This window comes from Bos taurus, chromosome 4 (assembly GCF_002263795.3).
Source record: "Bos taurus isolate L1 Dominette 01449 registration number 42190680 breed Hereford chromosome 4, ARS-UCD2.0, whole genome shotgun sequence".
Classification (NCBI taxonomy): Eukaryota; Metazoa; Chordata; class Mammalia; order Artiodactyla; family Bovidae; genus Bos; species Bos taurus.
The window spans coordinates 57431244-57443340 of NC_037331.1; the positions used below are offsets into that span (position 1 = coordinate 57431244).

Here is a 12097-nt window from a genome sequence, read left to right on the forward strand (position 1 = left end):
AAAGAGATGGAAATACTATATCACTTTGCTTGCCTCCTGAGAGAACCTGAGAAACCTGTATTCAGATCAAGAAGCCACAGACCCAGACATAGAACAATGGACTAGCTCAAAATTGGGAAAGGAGTACGTCAAGGCTGTATATTGTCACCCTGCTTATTTAACTTACATGCAGAGTACATCATGAGAAACACTGGGCTGGATGAAGCACAAGCTGGAATCAAGATTGCAGGGAGAAATATAAATAAACTCAGGTATGCAGATGACACCACTCTTATGACAGAAAGTGAAGAAGCACTAAAGAGCCTCTTGATGAAAGTGAAAGATGAGAGTGAAAAGGTTGGCTTAAAGCTCAACATTCAGAAAACTAAGATCATGGCATCTGGTCCCATTAGTTCATGGGAAATAGATGGGGAAACAGTGGCTGACTTTATTTTTTGGGGCTCCAAGATCACTGTGGATGGTGATTGAAGCCATGAAATTAAGAGATGCTTACTCTTTGGAAGGAAGGTTATGACCAGCCTAGACAGCATATTAAAAAGCAGAGACTTGACTTTGCCAACAAAGGTCCTTCTAGTCAAGGCTATGGTTTTTCCAGTAGTCATGTATGGATGTGAGAGTTGGACTGTGAAGAAGGCTGAGCACCAAAGAATTGATGCTTTTGAACTGTGGTGTTGGAGAAGACCCTTGAGAGTCCCTTGGACTGCAAGGAGATCCAGCCTGTCCATCCTAAGGGAGATCAGTCCTGGGTGTTCATTGGAAGGACTGATGTTGAAGCAGAAACTCCAATACTTTGGCCACATCATGTGAAGGGCTGACTCATTTGAAGAGACCCTGATTCTGGGAAAGATTGAGGGCAGGAGGAGAAGGGGACTACAGAGGAAGAGATGGTTGGATGGCATCACCGACTCAATGGACATCAGTTTGGCTAATCTCCGGGAGTTGGTGATGGACAGGGAGGCCTGGCATGCTGCGGTTCATGGAGTTGCAAAGAGTCAGACACAACTGAATGACTGAACTGAACTGAACTGACTGGCAAAAAGCGAAGAGGAACTAAAGAGCTTCTTGATGAAGGTGAAAGAAGAGAGTGAAAAAGCTGACTTAAAATTCAGCATTCAAAAAACTAAGATCATGGCATCTGGTCCTATCATTTCATGGCAAATAGATGGGAAAAAAATAGAAAGAAAAGCTATGGCAAACCTAGACAACATATTAAAAAGCAGAGACATCACTTTGCCAATAAAAATCCTAATAGTCGAGGCTATAGTTTTTCCAGTAGTCATGTACAGATGTCAGAGTTGACCCATCAAAATGGCTGAGCACCAAAGAATTAATGCTTTCTAACTGTAGTGCTAGAGAAGTCTCTTCAGAGTCCCTTGGACAACATGGAAATCAACATTGGAAGGACTGATGCTGAAGCTCCAGCTCCAATATTTTGGCCACCTGATGTGAAGAGCCAACTCACTGGAAAATACCCTGATTCTGGGAAAGATTGAGAGCAGGAGGAGAAGGGGGTGACAGGATGAGATAGTTGGAGGGCATCACTGACTCAGTCAACATGAATTTGAGCGAACTCTGAGAGATGGTGAAGGCCAGGGAAGCCTGACGTGTTGCAGTCCATGGGGTTGCAAAGAGTTGGACATGACTTAGTGACTGAACAACAACATACATATATCTAGGTACATTCTATAGGTAACACGGTTACCATATGGAGAATGGCAATTTTCTAATAGAATGTTTCTCAAAGAGTGCTCTCCAGATGATAACATCAGTGTCAGGTTTTAGGAACTCACTCCCCCTTTATTTGTAATGCTTTCTGTAGGATTTCAACCTTTAGGAAGATGAAAATGACTTAAATACATTTGAGGATTCTTGGACTAAATAAGACCAAATGATTTTTGGCATATATTCTAGCTCTTAAATTCTATACTAGATAATTTTTGTAGGAAAGAAGGATTCAGTCCATACCTAACTTTTGTAGACTTACTAGCACTGGAAGAATCTTTCCCCCTCCCAGGGTGGAGGGGTGGATCCCAGTGCCCATCATTCCCTACAGCTGTTGCTTTATGCTGAGGCATCTGAGACATTGACCTTGGATGTGCTCAAAAGGGAAAAGCACAGGAGACAAGCAAGGGAGAACCTTCTTTGATTGTGTCTAAAGGATGGGTTACTAGGCCTTTGTCCCCCCACCCATGCCAGATAACTGCACCTGTATCCTGATTACCTTATTTTAGCCTTGCCTATTCACCCCCCACAGAGAAGGCAATGGCACCCCACTCCAGTACTGTTGCCCGGAAAATCCCATGGATGGAGGAGCCTGGTAGGCTGCAGTCCATGGGGTCGCTAAGAGTCGGACACGACTGAGCGACTTCACTTTCACTTTCCGCTTTCATGCATTGGAGAAGGAAATGGCAACCCACTCCAGTGTTCTTGCCTGGAGAATCCCATGGACGGAGAAGCCTGGTAGGCTGCAGTCCATGGGGTCGCACAGAGTCGGACACGACTGAAGCAACTTAGCAGCAGCAGCATTCACCCCCCACACTTCCACCGGGATGATTTTATTAAAATGTTAGTCTTGTGAAGAGCCAACTCATTTTTGGAAAAGACCCTGATGCTGGGAAAGATTGAAAGGAGGAGGAGAAGGGGATGACAGAAGATGAGATGGTTGGATGGCATCACTGACTCAATGGACATGAGTTTGAGCAAACTCCGGGAGATGGTGAAGGACAGGGAAGCCAGGCGGGGTGCAGTCCATGGCGTTGCAAAGAGTCAGACACAACTTAGCAACAGAACAACAAAGTCTTGCTATGACTCCCACACTCAGGAGCACAGCTTGACTGCCCCCTCATGACCTGATGATCTGTTAGTGTCTCTCCAGCTGCATTCTCTCCAGTATGTTCTAACCACCCTGGTAGTTTGAGGTTTCTTGGCAATTAGACACCTTTTCACAGACCATTGCCTTTGCAGAAAGCACCCTGCCTTTGGTCTTGTTCCCTTTGTTTTATTTTTGTCTGGGTAACTTCTACTCTACTTCTAGGAATTCATCTGGAGGTGGACTTGCACTTGAGTGGAAAGGAGTGTGTCCAAGGCATCATTGTTTATAACAGCAAAGGACTATAGCCTTCCACATGCACATCAGTAGAGTTAAGGTTGTGATGGTACAGTCATGAAATGAAACACTCTGGAACAGTTAAGAGGAAGAGGATGGCTCTATAAGCATACACACACACACACACACACACACACACACACACACACACACACTGTGTGCTAAAGCTGTACTATTCCAAACTTTTAAAAATTGCGATACTTCTCTTCATATGCTCACATAATCTCCTGTGCTCAGCAGACCCTTCTCCATCCTCGATCCATTTAATGAAATCCTGTACCCTTTCTCTGACAGAAATGACTGTCCTCTTCTTTCTTGCCATAGTACTTTATTGATCCGACATGTGTAAAATTCATCTAATTGTATTACATTCATTTGAACATGTTTCTTTCTGCCTGTGAACTCCCTGAAGTCAAGGGCAACGTGTCATTCCTGGAGCCCAGCATCTAGCAGAGTCCAGTCTTACGAAATCGAGTGCCTTAAGACACATTCTCAATAAGGATTTGTCATACGTAATGACTACAGAAGGCTCTGTGCAATATTTATAAAACTTCAGTCCTGCATCTTGCTCTGTGAAATGATTCTATTTATTCTGGGAATTTTTCAGCTCAGTCCAATTAGCATCAATCCCAACCCTTTATCTTTAAAAATGCAAGCTCTCTAAATTGCTGAACATTAGTTTTTCATGTTGCTGAAGGTTAAGGAAAGCAAATGGTGAGGAACATGAATCCCAGCCATCTGTTTTCCTTTACTCTCTCCAGCAGCATCAGTGCCGCAGGGGCCTGTCCCTGCCTAGCAAGGGGTATGAGGATGTGCCTGTTCATTATTGAAAAGGCTTACACAGGCCCTGTGTCAGTCATCTTATGCTGACTTACCCAGTGATAACAAAACTACCTCCAAATCTCAACAGTTTATTGTAATAGAAGTTTTTTTTTTTTTTTTTCTCACTCGGTTTGCCATTGGCTGTGTGAAGCTCTGATCCATATTTCCTTCCCTTAGGGACACAGGCTGACAGGGTATTTAGAGTCACAGGGGAGATGGAAAAGAAAGCATGGTGCAACCATAGGATGGACCTGAAGGTTTCTGTTAGGAAGAGGCACATATCATTTCCACCCACGTGTCATTAGCCAAAATGAGTCACAGGGCCACGCCTGTTCTTAGCAGGGCTGTGTATACAGCCATTCCTCGGGAGCGGGCAACATATATTCTTCACCATAACAGACTCTACTAAAGCCGCCTTTAGAGTTCTCTTGTAAATGAATTCTCTTTGCTCTGATCAGTGTGCCTATTCGACACACATGAATTGAATATGCACCACAAATAGAGCATAATAGCAGGGTCTACAGTTAAGTCAGGTGGCTCAGATGGTAAAGAATCTGCCTGCCGGTGCAGGAGATGCAGATTCGATCCCTGGATCAGGAAAATCCCTTGGAGGAGGAAATGGCAACCCACTCAGGTATTTTTGCCTGGGAAATCCTGTGGACAGAGGAACCTGGAGGGCTACAGTCCACGGAGTTGCAAAGAGTCAGACACAACTGAGCGATTGAACACAAGGTTAAGTCAGACTCTTTTTAAGCATCTTTTAGAAGGGCCTGACAATACTTGTGATGCTTCCCTAGACTGGGGTCAGGTCCATATGTTGGTAAGAGCACTTGAAGGAAAGAAAGCTGATAGTGTGAAACTGTAGGCATTTGCTACTGATAGCTGAACAGATTTTTGTATAATTATTATTTTTTAATCTCACATGTTAAGGTGTACTGCTCAAAGGTTCATCATGTCTATTTGTCCTTTAATTCTGCTCATTTTAGAAATTTATGTTATACACACACTTATATAATTATTTCATAAACACGTGCATGTGTAGTGATAAAGTGATAACAATTCAAAATAGCTGGTGTCACCTTATTAGTCAGACTTCTTGGGTATTGGATGTGTAGAGTCATACAATATACATTGCAGAAATTTTGCCAAATCCAATACATATTCCATTTCATAGTATGTTTTATCTCCTGCTTATTTATTTAATTTTCTCTGTTGTTTTGTGTAGCTCTCATTTCATTTTTGAAGAAAGAGATCTACCGTGGGCCTTGCATTTTCTGGCTTGCAAATTACTCTCTCAGTGAATACAGCCTACTCACTGAATACATGGTGCTTATACCCTAAGCTGTCAGTGTTTTTCTCGTGGTAGATGATTACACATCCATTGCTTTTTAAATATATATTCAAGAGGATCATATTTTAGGAAAGGATTAAGTAGTTCAAAGGAGAAAAATCATTATTCTGTTTCCAAAGCATACACAGCTGTTAAACTTTAATTAAACACGTTTGTAGGAGAGGGGACTGGAGACCAAGTTCATAAAACCAGACAGATATGCTTTGTAAATGAAGAAGAAAACTAATTAAGCCAAGCATGGCAGCTTAATATTAATTTTTAGAACACCACCAATGTATTTGTTGTAAATCTTGAAACTGCTGTTGCATATTTCCTAATGAGTTATTCTACAATTTCAGTGCAGCATTTGGATGTCAAGGCTTCCCAGTCAGTTGGAAAATTATAAGCTCTTCCCACATTATCTTAATATTTATTGCAAGAAACCTAACTCTTGAATGAAATGTAATTCATCAATGAAAATAAATGGTGGATTTATACTTCGGAAATAGAATTTGTCATGTGAGCCACCAAAATAATCCGGAGCAAGCCATCGGTTTTTTTAAAAAAATATTTGATCACCAACAGATTCTGTGCCCCCAAGCAAGACTAATACAGCAGTAGTGGTGTTTTTTTAACTTATTCTTAAGTCTTTTTACCAAGACATGATTTTTTTTTAAACTACTAAAGGGTAGCTGTACCATTTTAACAGAAGATTTGAACTCAACAGTTCACTCAGAAATCTGTGGAGGAGGAGGAACAACAGCAACAAAAAACCCTAATGAATTAGAATGTGTTGACAACTCTGTTGGACGCTAAGAAACCTGCAGATGCATTCAATTATTGAATTGAGTTTATGATTTTCCTTTGTGTTCTGTTATGCATAGACTTTATGAAGGAACACTTTAAGATATAGATTTTACCTTCTCAATGAAAAAGGCATACAGGAGAAACTTTTCAAAGCGTAGAGGTGTTTAAATTAAGCCCACTGGGAAGGAATGCAGTAAGTAAAATCAGATTGGGATTTATTTCAGTTATTTACAAGTTGAAACCCATTGTTTCTCATTGAACACTAAGTGTCCTATTTTATTCTCTAAATAGAAGTATGACCAATAAATTAAGTTTTAACTGTATACTTAAATGCATTAATGTAATCATAAGAATTTCACACCATTACTTAATCATAACTGAAAAGATTTCTTTTGTTCGTGTTGAGCAAAAGGATTAGAGGCACTGTTCATTCAGAAAACCACCAAAGAATAAGAAGATATTTGAGACCATCTATAGTTTTTCCAGAGAGTCACAATAGCTGCAAATAAATGAAGATTTAAAAACAAACTACACTGAGCAACATACATTGTGTGGTATGTTGTCTTGTGGTGCTTCAGTTTGATATGGTATTATCCACAATACTGTCATCAGTAGAATCTCTGAAGGTGGGATGTTTCTCCCAGTAGGTTTCTTGATAAAATGAAATATTTAACTTGTGTTGAAGATGTGACATGTGCAAACCACTCTTCTGAGAGATGCAGTCAACCTAAAAAGATCCTGTTACTCTAGGTTCTGATTTCCATTTTAAAGACAGTATTATCACTGTGCTGAATGAAACTCTCCTTAATAGCGGTTTCCTCTGTCATGCCAGATGAATGGAAACAGTGATGATTGGTCCCCTGAGTATTTTTTTTTTCATATCTGCTTCCTTCATGAGGCACACTGTCAGCATATTATGTGGTCATGATTAAAACCCCACTTATAGGCATGTTAGTCAGAAAGACTTATGTTCTTCTGTCTTTTCCCTGAGTCATCTAGTAGTCTAAATTCTATCTTGTGGTTTTTCTTTCTCTTTCAGGACACCAGAAACATTTCCTGATAGTTGAGTTCCTCCAGGTTTCTATAGGCCACCTGCTGAGTGGGTCAATGCAGCTAAAGATGTTGTCATCTTTGTGCGTGTACATGTATGCTCAGTCAAGTCTGACCCTTTTTCTACCCTATGGCCTTTAGCCTGCCAGACTAAAGTCTGCCCATGGAATTTTCCAGGCAAGAATACTGGAGTGGGTTGCTATTTCCTTCTCCACGGGATCTTCCTGATCCCGGAACTGAACCTGCATCTCTTGTGTCTCTTGCATTGGCAGGCAGATTGTCATCTTTGCTTAATAAATTACTAAAATAGAGTGATATACATTTGCATAACTGGACCAAAGAATTTCTGAGACCAAGTTCAGTTCACTCATGTCATAGATGAGGAAATGGAGACTTGAAAATTTTGTGACTTTCCCATGTTTATGTAGCTATTAGTTAAAGAATTAATGTAGTTAGGTCATTCAACACCCTAACCCTTAGTCTAGCTGGGTCGGATCATACTCATTGCAAATCTTAAACTTCACCACAGTTGTCATTTGATCTGTTGGGCTGATGAGCAGTTGAATCTCTGAAAACCCTTGTGTTTCTGTTATACTGTAGTTATGTGAATTTTTTCTTTGGCTGGGCTCTGCCAGATCTCAGTTGCAGCACATGGGATTTAGTTCCCTGACCAGGGATTGAAACTGGACCCTGTGCATTGGGAGTGCAGAGCCTTAGCTACTGGACTGCCAGGGAAGTCTCTGTTCTTTCTAATGAATAAGCACCAAGTGTGCATATGTAAAATCTTATTTTTCTCTTTGCCTATATTATTACACAATATTTATGTATTTATAACATTTTTGATGATTACCCCACTGTGATATTTATGAAGTTAGATTGCCTTTACTTCCAAATAATACTATGGGCCAATGGTGTGTTTATGTTGTAGTTTTACTATTTTGTCCTATTGAGTTTATAATGTTAAGTTCTGTTTCACCTTTCAACAGAATTCATCAGAGGATTCCCCTCTGTCTGGTGTCAGTGTCAAAACTCTCAATGGCCTCTTCTGTGTAAAATCTCTTTTGTTGCACTTAGCTTTTGAGATGACAGCTTTCCTGACAGCCCACTATATCGTTCTTAGTTGATGCAATGAGTATAGTGAAATGCCCACACTTTATTTAAAGTCAATCACTGAGATATACTTTAATGACTATTTATCTGGCTATTTACTGTGGGCATGCTTTTCGAGGGGGAGATAGACTTGTCTCCCGTTATGTGGGAATGGAGAAGTCGTACCTTTCTAGAGCTGAGAGTTCAAGGAGGGGAGGTTTACTCACACTTCATAGTGTTATGAACATTACTTTCTGGGTAACCCAGGAAATCATGAGGCCTTCAGGGACCCTAGGCCAGCCTTTGTCCCACAGCAGAAGGATCCCCAGTACATTATAGTTTGACCCCTCTGTACTTGTACTAGGTTTATGATTTTGGAACCAACTAACTCCAGTTTCTGCAGTTTTGCATTAGATCAGTGGTTTTTAAAACCTGTCCAAGCACAAAAGTTCTAGGGACACGTTTTAGAACCAAGATTCCTAGAAGTCATTTCAGATCAACTGAATTGGAAACACTCAGGAATAGAGTCCAAGAATCTGTAATTCTTAAGAACTTACTTACCTGGGACACTTAAAAAAAAAAAATGCTGGATTCTATGTCAAAGCATTTAGATCCAAATTGATAGAGGTGATGCCCCAGGATCCAGCATTTTAAAAACTTCCCAGGGGATTCTCACATGTGCCCAGGCCAGGGTGGGGGAAAAAAAAAAAAAAAAACAAAACCCTCTAAGCTTTCTTCCTTCTCTAAGCATTTCTTTTGCTTAGAGGATCTAGCAGTATAAGCTTTGCTCTTCGGGAGCAAATAAAAGAATCCCTGTCATTTGTGTGTTCCTGAGTGAAGTGGTTTGGTTAACCTCCGTGCCAGTTGCAAGATCTGTATCATCGGAAGCTTAAATTTAGTGGTATATTTAGACTTCCTGATAGCTTTAAGGAAAGTGATTCATATATAAAATCATCTAACATTTAGGTCTCCATTCTGCTGTATCACTCTCTGCTATCTCGTCTTCTAGTGGGAACTGAGTATTGCATTTTAAAGATATTTTTCATCTTAGGTGACCATTAGAAAAACAAATAATTTTTTTCAACCAGAATTCTATCAGCATTTACTTTATTCAAATGTGTAAGTCATAATTAGTGTGTGTGTGTGTATGTGTGTGTGTGTGTATATATATATATATATATATATATATATATATGAATTCGTTTTAGAGGGGCTATTTGGATTTCCTGTTGTTTCATTTAAAGTAAGGAGTTTATTCTATGCATCTTTTCAGTAAAATACATATATCCTGTCATATTTTTTTCTCAGTCAGTCTGGCTCAAAAAAGTGTTGTCATAGAGCACTTATTCTCTGTCCCTTGACCAAGTTGCTTTTTTGATGAAATGTCTACCTATCCAACCAGACTGAATTTCTCCGCCATGAGGCATTTTGGATCCATTGCTTAATGTGGTACCCCACCTGCTAGCACCTATGAATAGTCTATAAAGGTGTGTTGAACCATGTATTGATAACCCAAACTGCATTTTGAGAGAGTAGATGCTGTTGCATTGTTTTGCCATCGACCTAACAGATGAAAACATGGACATTGGGAGATGAGAAGCCAGGACGAGTTGAATTGATACCATTCAAGGAGATAGGTGTGGAGCAGGCTTTCAAGGGAGACCACAGGAGCAGGAAAAGGAACAGGAAATGGTGGGGGTGGGGGATGGTGAGATAAAGAAGACCATTCAGATGGCAGGAGGCTACTCCCTAAGGTTCCCAAGTTTTTCAATAGAGCTTTTTAAAATTCAGATGCTTGGTGTTTGTGGATTTCTTATAGAAACCAGCCAGGGCTTTGTATGCATCCTTGTTGGTAAAACTGACACTTAGACAACAATCACTGAAGGAGGAGCCAGAGGCCCAGTTATTCTGAGAGCATCAAAGTTCTTTCCTGTCGAGACATGGGCCAAAGTATAAAATGGCTTTGTACTGGGCTTCCCTGGTGACTCAGTGGTAAAGACTCTTCCTGCCAAAACATGAGTTCGATCCCTGGTCCAGGAAGATCCCACATGCCTCAGAGGAACTAAGCCCGTGTGCCACAACGATTGTCTGTGCTCTAGGGCTGGGTAGCTGCAATTGCTGAGCCCAAATCCTGCAACTGCTGAAGCCTGAATGCCTAGAGCCCGTGCTCCATGACAAGAGAAGCCACCGCAATGAGAAGCCCACACACTGCAACTAAAGAGTAGCCCCCACCCTGCCCCTGCAACTCGAGAAAGCCCACATAGCAACTAAACCCCAGCACAGCCAAAAGTAAAATAAAAAATAAATATGAATTTGTACATCCACAAATGAGAGACTGGTGATAGGAGCAAAACTGACTTTGCAAAGTGTAAGGAGTCTGAAAGTGAACCTTTTCTTCCCACTCCCATTCTTACCTTCAGTTGTATGTGGCTGAACCAAATGATACTGCCATTTTGTAGGTAAGATGGTCCGGTATGAGCAGTTGTCTGAAATCAGGGTTAGAATGAATAGCATCAATCAACAGAGACTCTTGCCATTAAATCTCAGGGCTATAACTCACTCCTGGAATTTAGGGTACTCTGAAACTGTCCTCAGATATGTAAACTCAGCTGCACTCCTCTGCTGTATGAGTCTCTTCACCCCATCCTGCAGACTGGGTGCATGTGAGCACAGGGGCCCACTCAGCTCAATACTGCTACTCAGACTGGATATGCCATTATCAATATGTCATTACTTTCTGTCTTTTCCTTTTCTATTTGTTTTTATCATTAATTAGGAACAGAAATCTTAGGAGGGAGAATCTGTACTTACTCTTTATTGAAAAAGAGCCTCTGGAGCCAGGGCCGACCTTACATCTAGTCAAAGCCCAAGGGCCTACCCCATAGAGAAAGATTTGAGGGAAGACTGAAAATATCTCCTGAACCAATAATCATAGAGCCTGGAATTTTAGCATCAAAGATGAAAAGCATAGAGCCAGACTGAAAGCTTTTTAAAAATCTTCAAGATCCTGTGTTAAAAGGGCACATTCTTTTTACAAAAGCATCATATAATTTCTCCCTTCTGATATCACAAGAAGGCTTAATTCTGTGAATTCTTCCCTTTGTGTCTACCGCTGTCAAAGAAAAGTACCTGGGAGTAGAGAGAGAAATAGGTGGGGTGAGGGGTGGCTTTAAATGAGGTGGAAATTATGCAAAGACAAGCCTCGTGGACCTAACTCTACCTTCTCTTGGGTCATCTGCCTGGGGTGCGTCTAGCTATTTCATCTCTGCTCCGCACGGTGTGGGCCAGAGAACCCAGTGTTTGATCAGGGCCTCGTCACCCGCCTCCGGTCTGCGGGTATCTGGCTGTGCCGTTCAAGTGTACTGCAGCTCTGTCTCCTCCACCCCGCCCTCCCTCCAAGTCTGTTTCTTTAGGGAGCACACCATGAAAACGAGGGAGCAGCACTTTGAAGTGTGTTGAATACATAACTGTACGTGATAAAGTTAATAGAGCTGTCGTTTCCACACACTTCTTATTTGTGATTATGTTTCAAGTAAGCACAGTAACAGCAATCTTAAAAACCCCGTGGCAAAAGTGGAGAGTTAGAGCTCTTCCCTGATGTAATATTCTGAAATAACATTTTTGCAGATTCCCTTTATTACCAAGGGCATGTGTCGTAATACATCATTTTAGAAAATGCTGTTACATTCTCCAGAAAGGCAACATGAAATTTTTTACACTATTTCAATTATCTCTTTCATCCTCACATTATAATTCTGAGGTTAAATTCCCATAGGGAGGACCACAGTACTCAAAAATGTGTATAAGAAAAATGTAGGTGACATATCCTCCCTTTTTTGCTACAGTAGACATACCAAATATTTTCTCTACTATCATCAGCGAGTGTAAAAAAG

General features: G+C 40.9%; 1 protein-coding gene and 1 long non-coding RNA gene across 4 annotated transcripts in view; one reads left to right on the plus strand and one right to left on the minus strand.

Moving 5' to 3' along the window:
• The window catches only part of IMMP2L (inner mitochondrial membrane peptidase subunit 2), a 961484-nt gene that overhangs the window by 670033 nt on the left and 279354 nt on the right, over positions 1–12097 (plus strand). The window lies entirely within an intron of this gene.
• LOC132345098 (uncharacterized) overlaps positions 1–12097 on the minus strand; it is a 44307-nt gene that overhangs the window by 31744 nt on the left and 466 nt on the right. Inside the window, exon 2 of the long non-coding RNA XR_009494229.1 lies at positions 10619–10690. This is a non-coding gene — a long non-coding RNA (uncharacterized lncRNA). The remainder of the gene's footprint in view (positions 1–10618; positions 10691–12097) is intronic.